This window comes from Podarcis filfolensis (assembly GCF_964270895.1).
Source record: "Podarcis filfolensis genome assembly, chromosome: 13".
NCBI classification, from domain to species: domain Eukaryota; kingdom Metazoa; phylum Chordata; class Lepidosauria; order Squamata; family Lacertidae; genus Podarcis; species Podarcis filfolensis.
In genome coordinates, this window is record NC_139615.1 from 50,076,204 (window position 1) to 50,090,352 (window position 14,149).

The 14,149-nt window shown below is 43.9% G+C and overlaps 1 long non-coding RNA gene across 1 annotated transcript in view; it reads right to left on the bottom strand.

Annotated features, from left to right (window-relative positions):
- Window positions 1-1,332: 1,332 nt before the first annotated feature.
- The window catches only part of LOC310748177, a 121,263-nt gene continuing 108,446 nt past the window's right edge, over window positions 1,333-14,149 (bottom strand). The window contains exons 2-3 of the long non-coding RNA XR_014541164.1: window positions 5,186-5,611; window positions 1,333-4,815 (exon numbers count right to left, since the gene is read on the bottom strand). This is a non-coding gene — a long non-coding RNA (uncharacterized lncRNA). The remainder of the gene's footprint in view (window positions 4,816-5,185; window positions 5,612-14,149) is intronic.

Genomic DNA, 14,149 nt, shown 5'->3' on the forward strand with positions numbered 1-14,149 from the left:
ACAGCCCAAGGCCAGAGTCAGCAGCCTAAGCTGTTTCAGAAGAGCTTTTCTCCAGTCCCAACAGTTGTCCTCATACCCAATAGAAAACACTTATTTGGTAATAGTATAAAATATAACATATTATATTAAATAATAGGAAATGTTTATTTTATCGTCCTATTTATTATAGGGCCATAGTCAAGTGAAGTCAACTGAATTACATCACACCATTACAATGAGAAATCAGGAGGGGAGTCGGGTAGTTTGAAGATGGTTCAACAGATCGGCAGTGTGGAAGCAGTAAGTATCAAGGTGGTTTCTGCCAAACTTGGGGTAGAAAAGAGAGGAAATGGGTTATTTTGAATTCGTTAAATGACATGTATTGTGCATTTTTCTTCCGTAGACTTTGTTGGGTTGGATTTTCCAGAAAGATTTATCCAATTATTTTGGGGTGTATCTAGTTAGGTTCTGCTCAAGAGTAGATGTATGGAAATTAATGGACCTCAGTTAGTCGTGTCATTAATTTCGGTGGGTCTGCTTTGAGTAGGTTTAACATTGGATACAATCCAATGAATTTTGGGGAAATGGGTCATTGTTTTAGGTCAGTTGGTTGTACTTGTACCCATGAGTTGTGTTTGTAATTTTTCTTTAAAAGGCACTTTGTTGGCCAGTGTTAAATCAATGGACTTGTTGGGGCTACTGTTGCCAGGCAGTACTTCTGGCCAGTCTGGGACAACAGAAGCTTGCTGTCACTAGGCAGGATTCTCACACCCCAAACTTCAGCCTGCAGTTTGCAGTTCAGGTAGAAGTTAGGTATGAAAGGAGGTGGGGAAAGCAAATCACAGGAGATAAATGGAAATAGTTTGAGATGAATGGGGAGAGGGAAAGGAAAATGATATCACAGATGCACAGCAACTGGATTCCATTTTTTATTGAAAAAAATATTTTTATTGCTTTTATATATAGATAAACTATAGCAAAACATAAGAAGCATGAAGCGGGGACCAGGTGTACAAGCAAAAAACAGGATGTATACCAAATTTTCACATATTAATGTCCAAAATGTTTTTTGTGCTATATAGGGAGTTAGTTACATGTATATAAATCCAAAGCACTATCAACAACAAAGTAAGGAGACTTTCAGATTTCTGTGTCAAGAAGCCCATATGTGGAGGCAAGCTGGAGAAAGGTCCGCCCTTCCTTGATTTGTTTAAGGAACAAACCTTTGCCTTGTGGCATAAAATGCATCAGGTGTCTTTAGTCCTTTTAGTGTTCTCAGTTGGTGGGTTATCTTGCCCAGAGTTGCTGTTTTCAATATATTTCTATGCCACAACGTTAATGTCCAAGTTCGTTGAGGTTTTCCGTATTTGGGCAGTTGATGGATGGGCTGCAGCATTGAGAAAGATGTGGAATTCTTTAAATTTAATGTCAGTCTTAGGACCCACAATTATAGGTAATAGCAGCCATTGAGGAGTACATTCATTGTATTCCTTTAGTACCGGTATATTAGCAGGTTCCCAGAATACAGCTACTAGGCAATACCCCATTCCTACAATTTTGCCAACAAGCCAGTGAAATCTCTGATGTTACGTGAGGAAGTTGCACAGGTGTCCTACCCTACCTGTGCCAAAGCTTAATTGTACTCTCTCGCTCTAATGTATGCTGGCAGAGGGTCATATCCATCTCTGCTGTTCTGCTATCTCAGGAGACTTAGGATTTCAGAGTGACACTTTCCCCATCCCTCCTCTCCCTAGCAGCCTCAAAATCACCTCCAGAGGGCTGGACCATCACCTGGGGAAGATTTTGAGGGTGTAAAAGGAGAGAAGAGGAAACTTCATTGTGTGAGTGGAAATTAGTGCATGCCGTGTTGGATGCAACCCACAGGCTGGAAAGTTTTGAATTCCCACATCTTAACTCTGATGACTACTAGCTGTTGTATAGGTAAAAGGTAAAGGACCTTTGGATAGTTAAGTAAAGTCAAAGGTGACTATGAGGTTGCGGCACTCATCTCGCTTTCAGGCCAAGGGAGACGGTGTTTATCCACAGACAGCTTTCTAGATCATGTGGCCAGCATGACTAAAGCGCTTCTGCCGCAACAAAACACCGTGATGGAAACCAGAGTGCACGGAAATGCCGTTTACCTTCCCGCCACAGCAGTACCTGTTTATCTACTTGCACTGGTGTGCTTTTAAACTGCTAGGTTGGCAGGAGCTGGGACAGAGCGACTGGAGCTCGCCCAGTCGAGGGGATTCGAACCGCCGGCCTTCTGACCTGCAAGCCAAGAGGCTCAGTGGTTTAGACTACAGCGCCACCCGCATCCCTATTAGTGATTAATAAATTGATGGTGATAATAGTGATGGTAGGTCTCAAATCAGCCTTTGATTTGATAACCCAAGGCAGAAGATGTCAACCTTTTTGAGTCCACAGTTCCCCTGACCAACTGGGTTCTTTCTGCGGCTCCCCTGGAGGGAAACGTGCTCTGAGTCTCAGGAGCTACCCTTGCCTGCCGAGCTGCCCACCCCTCACCTCTTTTGCGGAGACCCTTCCTTGTGGAGGGTTCCCTCAGCCTCCTTTCCCCTTTCCTCAAGAATCTTTGCCCGCTTGCTTACTTACTCTGAGGCCACCTGGCTCTCGGCAAAAAGCTCTCAGCTCCCCTGGCCAGACCCAGAGTCTGCTTTCGCCTGGAGAACTTGTAGCCTGGGCCGCTACAAAAAAAACAGCTGTGCAAGCCTTTGGGTGGCAGAGACACAAGAGGGCATCAGAGGAGGGAAGGAAGGAAAGAGGGACAGAGGCCAGTGTTGCCCACAGCGCGCCTGACCACCATTCAAGACACCCCAGGGTGCCACAGCACACTGGTTGAAAACCACTCACCTAGGGGATGGTTGCAGAACAACCGAAAGAGTGCATCAATTGATAAAAGTCTGTTTCATCTCACGGAACAATTACAGTTGGAAAGTAGAATGGAAATCAGATGTTGTGTGGGAGGTCCTCTGTCAAATTCTGTTGCAACTGCGAGAGGAATTAGTGTTGTAGTCTAGCTCCCCTTGTTCCCTGATTTAACTCTCCAGAACGTCATAAACTGAAAATTTGCAGAAGCCAGGATGCCTCCAGACTCATGTATGTGGACAATGCGGTTCTTCTCTCAAACACAGCTAGGCCTGAAACATATATTAGAGGAATGTTCTAACCTTTACGTATAAGAATGAAGCTCTTGCAATTAGTTAAGACTAAGGGATTTTTTTTGCTTATTCTTAAAAAGTAATGAAAGATAAATGGCTCTTTTGATGGCTACCTACGTGTTTTTAACTTTTTATGATTTTATTGTTTGGTTTCATATTTTTATATTGTTGTGAACGGCTGTGGTATATCTTTATGATACAGCAGTATAATAAATATTTTTATTAAATAAATAAAGCAAGCTATTATATAGTTCTCTATCTCTAAATCCCTGAAGAGGATGCATGGCCTACATGCAGTAACACTGTCCTGCTGTGGAAGACTATCGGTAGGGTTATTTTTGACTACAGTGGAACCTCGGGTTACGTACTGTCCTCCTTACGAATTCTTTGGGTAACAAGCTCCGCTAACCCGGAAGTAGATGCCCCTTGTTGTGAACTTTGCCCCTGGGTGCAAGCAGAAGTCGTGCACCGACGGAAGCCCCATTAGCGAAAGCGCACCTCATGTTAGGAACGGTTTCAGCTTAAGAACGGACCTCTGGAACGAATTAAGTTTGTAACCGGAGGTACCGCTGTAACTGCAGAAATAACTGGACAAATGATAGGGCTCAAGTTGAGAGCCCAGCCTTGTTATCACTTAATAAGGAGCTACTTCACAAAGAATGTATTAGGATGCTCTTGGCTGCAGCAAGGATGGAGGTGGATAAGCATTGGAAAGATGGGGAGGAACTTTTCACTAAACAGTAGATCGAATGAGCAAGGAACATTATTTTAGCTGAAAAACCTGCACATCAAATTAGGCAAGGGATTGGGGGGGAAATGATTTATTCATGACAACATGGTATCCATTTATTGTTTATGCTCCATTTATTGTTTATGCCATCAAAGATTTATCACTATGTAGTCTGCCTAATTCTTGGAGCAAGTTTTGGCAGTTTTTTTCTGAATGAGGAAAACAATTGTTAAGATTTTTGTAGTGTAAGACATGAAGAAAATGGACCAGCAGTTCCAAAAAAATTTGTAAAACATTATTGGAATAAAGTGATAGCTCTCATCTTGGTTTATTGCTGTTCACAGTTTGTTAATACCAATGTTTTGTGGGATAAATCAGCCTCATATAACCAACATGCGTAACTCTAATGAATGCACTAAGAGGTTAAGACCATAGAGTAAGCTGTCCTGCCAGGCTTACCTAGGACACTGCCCCTCACCTTGGGAGGACCGGCTACCAAACTCTTTGTTCTCTCACTTCCACCATATGAACCCTACTAGTAAGGAGGTCTAAACTGGATGCGTGGCTTAATCAAGCTATTTTTGTGATTCTATACAAATAATTTAGAAACTTACAACTTTTTAATCCAAGTTAAACTGCCTGTCTTTTTTTGCTGCTGTATGGAAAGCAAATGAATCTGACCTCTGAGGAGTTTGTAAGTAAACAGTTTTTAACTTACCAAACGTGTGGTCTCTTTCTGTGCTATGGAAAGTGGGGAATTTTGGAAGCAACTTAGAAGGGGATATTTTAAAGTACTAACTGCCTATATTTCCACACTTTGCTATGCTGCATATATTGTGATTTTAAATCTCTGCTGGGGCTCTCACCTAAAAGTACTTGCTCCGAACCTGGATCTTGGCGTCCAGGAAATTCTCCTTTTCGTTATACCTAACACAGGGAGCTGGGCATGTTTAGCCTGGAGAAGAGGAGGTTAAGGGGTGATATGATACCCATGTTCAAATATATAAAAGGATGTCACATAGAGGAGGGAGAAAGGTTGTTTTCTGCTGCTCCAGAGAAGCGGACACGGAGCAATGGCTTCAAACTACAAGAAAGAAGATTCCACCTAAACATTAGGAAGGACTTCCTGACAGTAAGAGCTGTTCGACAGTGGAATTTGCTGCCAAGGAGTGTGGTGGAGTCTCCTTCTTTGGAGGTCTTTAAGCAGAGGCTTGACAACCATATGTCAGGAGTGCTCTGATGGTGTTTCCTGCTTGGCAGGGGGTTGGACTCGATGGCCCTCGTGGTCTCTTCCAACTCTATGATTCTATGATTTCTCCTTTTAACCAAACAAATGACATGTTTTCTGGGCCATTGTCTGCATCCTGACATCCGGAAGATTGGAGCTGTCATAAGAGCTGATAGTTAAGCAACGAAGTTCTCAGGCCCTGATCCACAGAAAGTGCTTGTGCATGTCCTCTTCCCAGGCAGATAGCCAGGTGCTTTGGCAGTGACTCTGAAGATCCTCCCTGGCTTGCGCTCCTGTTCCGGTGGTGGTCTTGGGTGTTGGAGAACTGACTAGGAACCCAGGCAGCTGGGTAAGGACCTCCAGTCCTGGGGCAGGGATAGCTCCTCGGGTTCATTGGTAGTACGGAGATCTGCTGGAGGTTCCAGCTGCCCTTGCTCCTTATTTGAGGAGACCTCAGGTTATCAGTCTGAGCAACGCTGAATCCTAACAGTTAGCCTGAGAAATAAATAGCAATATATTAAATAGTAAAAATCATCACGACCACCTTGCCACCATGAAAGAGGTGCATGAGTTTGCTTGGTTTCCTCTTCCCTACCCATCCCACTTTCCTTTTGTGTTGTGCCTTTTCAGTTGAAGGCTTGCATTATTTTTGTTGATAGAAGCTGCTTTGGGATCTTTTTCAGCTGAAGAGTGGAAGTATAAATGCAATGAGTGAATGGATTGATGAATAATAATAAATATAACAAGCCTCTCTCCCACAGTAAATGGAGCAGTGATAGAATTAGAAGAGGTATACCTCTGTACCCTTATAGCTTGGTTAAAGAACAGGAAGCAGAGAGTAGGCATCCGTGGACAGCTGTCACCATGGATGGATGTAAGAAGTGGAGTCCCCTGTAACTTGTTCAAAAATGATCCGGAGCAGGTAGTGAACTGTATGATGGTTTGGTTTCCTGATGAGACCAAATTATTCAGGCAGGTAAAAGCAAAAGGAATCAAGGGTAGCTCCAAACCAGGTGATTAGTCATTAAAATAGTAGATACAGTTCATTCAGAGCTGGCACCAGGTTTGAGAAGGCCCCGGGGAATGTGGGTTCCATCCTCTCTCAGTGGGTCCTGGTGGACTTACTTAGCTGTGGTGACAGAGCTGCAGGGTGACATGGTTTAGCTACCATGTTTCAATATTAGGTTCACAGTATAAAAATACAAAAAAACAACAACAAAAATACATAATAAAAACAGGAACAACAATAATGCACACCAATAACTCCCCCCCTCTCATTTTAAAGGACACAGACTGTTAATCAGCCCAAGGCCTGGTTGAAGAACATTTTTGCCTGGCGCCTAAAGATCATGAAGGCCTCAGGCGAGTCTGTGGGGAGAACATTTGGCAAATGGGGAACCACTGCAAAAAAAGGTTAAACAGGTACAGTAGACCCTCCGGATATGAATTAAATTTGTTCCAGGGGTCCGTCCACAACCCAAAAGTCTTAGGCAGAGGCGCCGCTTCTGTACACACACGCGGTGTGATCGAGCGCTTCTGCGCATGCGTGCGCGGTGAAACCTGGAAGTATACACTTTCGGGTTTTCTGCATTCATAACCTGAAAGTTACGTATCCAGAGCGGTACGTAACTAGAGGGTCCACTGTACAGGCTGCAAAGAAATCCGTGATCGTGTTTCCTGAGTTACAGAGGAAGAGAAATGAGTTGAGTGTAATTCCTATATGACCAACACAATGAATGTAAAGGACAAACAAAGGAAATATAATTTCGGGATAACCTCTTCCAAAATTAATGACCAGGTGGAATGGTCAATGCAGACTGAGAGGGAAGACAGTTATAGGGGGATAGCAAGATGAGTCTTTGCAAGATAAATAATGCATCTGAAGTTTAATAGTGTTTGGGTGAATTAACAAAATTCTAACCCATCATGGTGTGACTGCACTGCACGTTTATTGGAGACTCTGCAGACTGACTGGAGTATGTGCACAGAGTGTACAAAACAGGATATGCATGTTCCCCAAGGCCTGTTGGGAATTATCTATAAGGGCCAGATAATAAACCAAATTCAGCTGAGATGTGTACTTTGCCCAAAGGCAAGTTTATGTCTATTGACTGGTAAATGTACACAGTTCCCTCTTCATTGAAGGATTATGTGTATGTTCTCCATGAGGCCTGGTGAATGTGCACAATGGCTGGCTGTGATACACATTAACCACTCAATTTATATTCCACTTAACACACACAGGTTTAGACTAGTATCTATTGAGAGCAGTAATGGTAACTTCTCTCTCAAAAACGTATAGTATTATCATTCAAAAATGAATAGTAGAACACTATGTAGATTATCATCATTACAGTTCTTGAAGTCCCAGAGAGATTGCATAGCTCCTTGTATAAACAAAACTGTTTTCCTATTTCCTATGAAAGCTGTTCTTCCAGCCTACCCCTTCAAGTCTGCATCAAAGAATGACATATTTCTGACGTATTGCGTCACAAAGAGCCATTCTGTCTAGCAGGAACAACACATGGAAGCAGCTTTTCTGTTCTAAAATGAAAGGCCAAAATTGGGTTGAATAGCCTTTCTACAACCACAGTAGAACATATCGCCTCACAATTGTACAATGATCCACAATATTAAGTGCTGATAGCTATTTAAAAATGCTTGCAGGGGAAAAAACATCAGCTTTCTCTCCACACCTCCATGTAGATATATTACAAAATACAGTTATTATGGGAACAGGTTAAAAGTGAGATAAGCCTGATTCATACAACAGAAACTCAGCTTCTTCCAAAAGACTGTTTGCTGGGTATACTGGCAAAAGAAAGAGCCTGAACAGTCTGTCTAAAATGTGTCATTTTATTCGTGCTGGGGAAAGGGGTGGGGGAGATTTACATTTAACAATTAACAGTCTAATCAGTCTATTCAGTTTATCTCAGCAAATAGCAAGTATATCCATATCCCCACTCCTGGAATTACTAACATACTGTTGCAACATGAATGGAAGGAAAGGACTGGTTCACACATGGCATTTCATCACTTGATGGCTGCAACATCACTTGATGGTTTGCATGTATGGATGTACCATCCCCAGATAAATTCAGCACAGACCAAACTGCTTAGCATGCAAGGATGCACCTAGGCCATCTGATCCCAGTTACTGCACCCATGGGGCAAGAGGAGTGTGCTGTTAATATGCTAATCTTTTCCGGTAAGTGGGTATTTCAATTAATTAAAATATTAAATAAAGACTGGGGAAACAGGTCATTGACCCATGATGGGCATGATGACCTGTCATCATCCTATGCTGAATTTTCAGTTTTCAGGGTAGGTATGGTATCTGACATAACATCTGTTTTGCAGCAGCTGCATTCCCAGTATATGTCCCCTGTCATGGCTCAGAGGCTTCTAGGATCCGCAGGTGAACACCTCTGGTCTGGTTCCATCTTGGTTCAAGTGGAGCTCATCCCTTTTGGACAGCCCCAGCTTGTCCTAAAGCGCTGCCCCGTGCCCAGCGAATCCCAAATACCACTCATGCCGTGATTTAAGTCTCAGTGAATTAACGATGAAGGTAATCATAGCAATGTCATTTCCTGATGACGTGGACAAGGTGTGGGGAATAAGAATCACATAGTTTCTCCACTTTTTACTCAGACTCTCACATGAGAATGAGGAAATCCCAGTGTGGGGAATAATGCAAATGCTTTTGAAACACACTCATTCTGCATTGCATAAGGGACCTTCCTTGGAAATCTGCTGCAAGGTGAGAGATCTGTTATTTGGGGATGGCTCTTTCCACCTGCCTTGCCCCAACTTCTGGCCCGGGGAACCTTTAGGAGGAAGCTTCTTTCTGCACTGAGAGGAGAACTGGGTGGGAGGCACAGAAATTTAAGAACTGCCTTTAAGAGAGGACTCCGCATTCTACGTTCGATTTGTGTTTTTTGTAGCTGCTTTTGTGTTTTATTTGGATTGGTCTTCTATATCTTATTGCATTATGAATAACTTTAATAAAAAAATTCACATGCAGAACTGTGAGGAGAACTTGTGGTCTGTTGTGGCCGCATAAATGGGTTGCTAATTGACCTAATGTTGCTAATTGACCAAACGGTCAATAATGGTGAACCTGTGCTCACTTTTTAATATTTTTAAAATGAATTGTTAATGGTTGAATTAATAATTCTACAACTGAATATGATAATTGTAGTTTATTATGTATTACAATTCTGTTTCTGTAGACTATCTATTTTCTGTAAACTGCTTTGGGTACAAATTTTGGGTTTGTGGAAAATGCAGTGCATATATATAAATTACTAGGTAAACTAGAGGCCACATAAGAAATTACACTTTCTTTTCTTCTTAATCTGTCCATTTTATAGTTTTGAAAATATTCAACCATTCAGCCTAAAAACAACATTTTATTTCAGAATTTTGTACTTGATTCAAAAAAACTTTTCACTAGTTAAATCAACCCTATTTTATTAGAGCTAAGTTTAATCAATTGATTAATGCTTTAGCTAGTAGGAGGGGAAACCTTTTTGAATTGGATACAACATTTTGAAATAAAATATTATTTTAGGCTGAATGGTTGAGTATTTTCAGCCATCTAAAAATTGATTTACTTCCCCTTTAAAAAAAGAGACAACAGCCCAAAGCGACCAAACTGGCTGTTTCAAAGGGACTAAGTATATCCTTGTCTTTATCTTTGATACGGTAATTACATTTTCTCAATTTGTAAGCTCTTTAAGCTGTGGTAGGGATTGTATAATAGGCACAAGTGAGCTAAAAATACATTTCATATTTAACTGCCTAATAACCGGCAACTGAGGGAAACAGGAGCCAAATATGAAAACAGGAAGTTCCCCTCACAAGCTGCATTTTTCTGATAGGTAGGATTTCTTAAAGCCTTTGCTAAAATAATAACCCCCTTCAAGTTTTAAATAAAAGCAGAGTTGTTGGCCATTGTTTATAGCTCTGCGTAGCTGAAAAGCAGTGACCGTATTATATTAAGAGGAGCTTAACTGAGTCCTGGGAACAGGCGCTAAATTTAGCACCTTTATTTGCAACAGTAAAAGGCTTCAGTTTTAAATTCCGTTTTGACTCAGTAATTCGGTGCCGATACCCTATGTGGTCTGCATCTAGTAAAGTGACCCCGATTCCAAATCTAACTTGAGTCTGAAATGATGGGATGGATTTTGTTAATTTGGGCCTTGCTAGGCCTTCGCTAGGGACGCGGGTGGCGCTGTGGGTTAAACCACAGAGCCTAGGGCTTGCCGATCAGAAGGTCGCTGGTTCGAATCCCTGCGACGGGGTGAGCTCCCATTGCCTGGTCCCAGCTCCTGCCAACCTAGCAGTTCGAAAGCACATCAAAGTGCAAGTAGATAAATAGGTACCGCTCTGGCGGGAAGGTAAACGGTGTTTCCATGCGCTGCTCTGGTTCGCCAGAAGCGGCTTAATCATGCTGGCCACATGACCCGGAAGCTGTACGCCGGCTCCCTCGGCCAATAAAGCGAGATGAGCGCCGCAACCCCAGAGTTGGCCACGACTGGACCTAATGGTCAGGGGTCCCTTTACCTTTACCTTAGGCCTTCGCTATCTACTCCTCCAAGCTGTTTGTTCCGGTTTAGAGCTAAAGAGCGGGTTTTCCCTGGGAAAGGAGCGGGGCAAGGCAGAAACTTCTGACCCGTGCCTAGGAAGCACAGGGCAAGCGGCAGTGTCAATTTTGGTGTAAGCTGCTTGGAACTTTCTGCAAGGAGAAACTCACTAAGACCTGTGCGGAAAGTGAAAAAAGCGTGCTTAGCAGGTGCAACGTGCGGGAGGAGGAAGATGTGGGAGGTGACTGCGGGGATGGTTTGGGTGCAGGGGGGCTGCACAAAAGGGGAGGGAGGTGGCAGGGACCAGGGAGTGAAGGGGAACACGGACGCAGAGTGGGACTGCAGAGCAGGAGAGAGAAGCGGCTTCGGGTCTGGGGTTGGGAAAGGGAAAGGCAGCTTGTACGAGGTGAGAAGACGAAGCTGCATGGAGTTAATGGTGAGGGAAATCACTTGCCCAGGAACCATAGCTGTCAGAATTGGACAAAATGACAGGAAGGATTTGAAACCTGCAGGACCAGAGATTTACAGAAGATTGGAAGAAATATATGAATTATTTGAAGAGCAACTGTAATCAACAAATTACGCTAGTAGGACTACAAGAAGTTTTGTAAGGAGAAATATACAAAGTGTTACAAAGTAGAAAATAAGGGATCAGCAGCCTCGAAAATAAGGGATCAGTAGCTTTTCCTGACCCGGGGACAGTTTACAGGGTATCTAACAATCCGGGATAGCAGCGGGAAACGGCGCTGGAATACGGGAATTTCCCGCAAAAAAAGGGAAGGTTGATAGCTATGGTAGGAATGGGAGTACAGAGCGAGCGGCCCACCCCTGGCACCACTATTCTGGTAGGGTGGCGGCCCCCCTGGACACGTGCCACGCACCCCGCACGCTGGGTGCCACAACCTTGTGGCCGGTTCGCCACGCCCTCGTGAGTGGCGTGCCACACCTCTGGGATGCGTGCCATGCCCCCACAAGCGGTGTGCCACGCCATGCCCCCGCAGGTGGGGTGCCACGTCCCCAGGAGGCGCGCCATGCCCCCGCGGGCACCAGCCACACCCCCGCCTACTCTCCACCCCCGGTAGCGGAGCATGCGGCTTCGCCCCTGGGAGGATGCAGCCCTGAGTAACCTCATAGAATACAAGTCCGCTCATCTCTCTTGGTGCAGCAGCTTTCCCCAATGGTGGAATTCAAACAGCAGTGCCCATTCTGATAGGTGGAGTGGACACATGCCCCTGCTGCCTATCAGGAGATGGATTTTAGCTTGCCCTCTACATTGGCGAATGGGGATGCAGGCTGGGATGTGGGCGGAGCCAATAGAGCCGACGGTGGGCTTCCCTCAGATCCGCCCCCTGCCCATTTAAGCAGCCCACACCTGGGCACAGCCTGTTTGTTCCTGCGCCGGGTCCCCCCCACCCCCGGTTTACGCTGATAGGCAATGACTTTGCTGTGGCTGCGGTGGTCGCTGTTCTTTACGGGGCCTGGTAGGAATTTGCCCACCGGGCTAATTGGCACTGACCTGGTGGTTTTGCCTATCTCATAGCAATTTGTCACAACTGGTTGAGCACTGGGGCAATCCCTTGTTTTGGACAGAGGGCAGGTTGTAGTCCCTGCCTGCCCCTCCAAATGCTGGGGTAGCCTATTAAAGGGATCTGGGGAGAGTGGACACGTCCGTGTGCCCAGGGGGGCCAGGGCCAAAGGCACTCCCCCAGACGGCGGTCCCTGTGGGGGTCACCCTATTGGATGTAAGTCTTAGGAACCCCCGCCTGGATTGACCACGCGTCACTTTCGGTGGACGGGCTGGAAGTATTTCGATTGCCCCTTGCCCAAACCAAACCTCTTTCATCTGTATTCAATAAAGTGGTGGCTTGTTTTTACCCAAAACCCAGTCTTATTGGTCTCTTATTTATATGGGTTGGGGTCTGGGAAGTCCGATGCCTGGTCCTGCAACAGTGCTACCAAGGGGAGTAGCACTATTACCTTTTGGTGACCCCAGAGGCAGCTGGCTTATTGCGAAGCTATGGGCTGGAAGTTATTGTCCATTTTTAAGCACACGCTGCCTGGGCTTTTTCTCCCTGGGCTGCTCCTTTACCAACCGCACTGGTAGTTAGATGGAGGGGGGGGGGTCTCAGCCGGACCTGTACTCCAGCACGGTGGAGGGGGCCCTGAGTGTGGTGTCTTCTCCCTCTGGTCTCAGAAATTTACGTTTGATAAATAAAATCTGATATTCTCAGGTTTCAAGTTTAGCCAACTGCTAAGAATAAACCTTTGTTGTAAGCCACTTATGCCTCAATCTTTTTTATGTTTCCTTAGAAGTAAACTACACTGTTATAAATTTGTTCCCAGGTTGCAATTTCTGTCATCCTGAGTTGTTCTCATGTAATCGTGTTTTGTAAAATGGTCATAAACAAACTTGAAAACACAGAGCTCTACATTCAGTACAAAACAAAGAGGACTGGGACCTTTGAGAGCTCTTTGGGCTTCCTGGTTTGAGTATTTGTGTGGAACCAGGGCTTGGGGTGAGTCACTTGCTTCTTTTCTGCTAAAAAAGCCAGTTGCAACTTTATCAAAATCTGCAATTTTCAGAGGATTCAGGCTGAATGAATGACCGCTAGTATTCACTAGTCAGTTTTGTTTGCTTTTTTGCTAGTGAAAATCACAGTACAAGTTGGCAATAACAATAATATGAATGGATGGACGTTATATTAAAAATAACAATTGACCAGCAAGATTCTTTACAAAATGAAAGAGTTTGAAGCGGACATTTAAAATTATAGCACAGAGGTGACTGGGATTTATATGAAGCTTAATTATTTTTAGCTACTGCATTTTGAAATTAAGATATTTGGCACTACAGTTTGTCTCTAAAGCAGAAAACGGATGTGTTTTACATTTCTTTGAACAAGAAATTCATGACACACTATGTGAAACCAGGAATGAACCCTGGAATGAGACGTATTCCCCTAAGGAAGACTTGTTGTGTCTGAATAGGTTAGTTCCACTGTGTTAGCTTTAAAAGTGTGATTTTTACCTGGTGCTATATAGGATATTTACTTGAAAGGATATTTTAACCCTCTTGTGGCCAGGCAGACTTGTATGTACGCCCTCTCTAAAGCACTTTAATATAGGAGCAAACCTAGTTATAAAATGAGGCAAAATAGTAATATTTTGGGAGAACAAATAAGGAGGATTCCCCTTCATGTGACAATTTAAAAATAATTCAGCAACAGCAGTATGTTTCATTTTTTATTTACTTACCTCTCCATGTAGCTTGTACCATGTGGAACAAACCTTAAGAATGGATAGGATCTGTAAATTAGCTAGCTGTCAGAACCCAGCACCCCTTCTTTCTGTGCTATATTTTCAGAGAGTTAATGGAGCATAAGTTGCTAAAAGTGTGAAATGGGAAGTTCCTGATTCAAATATCACCTCAAGCAGCCATCCTGTT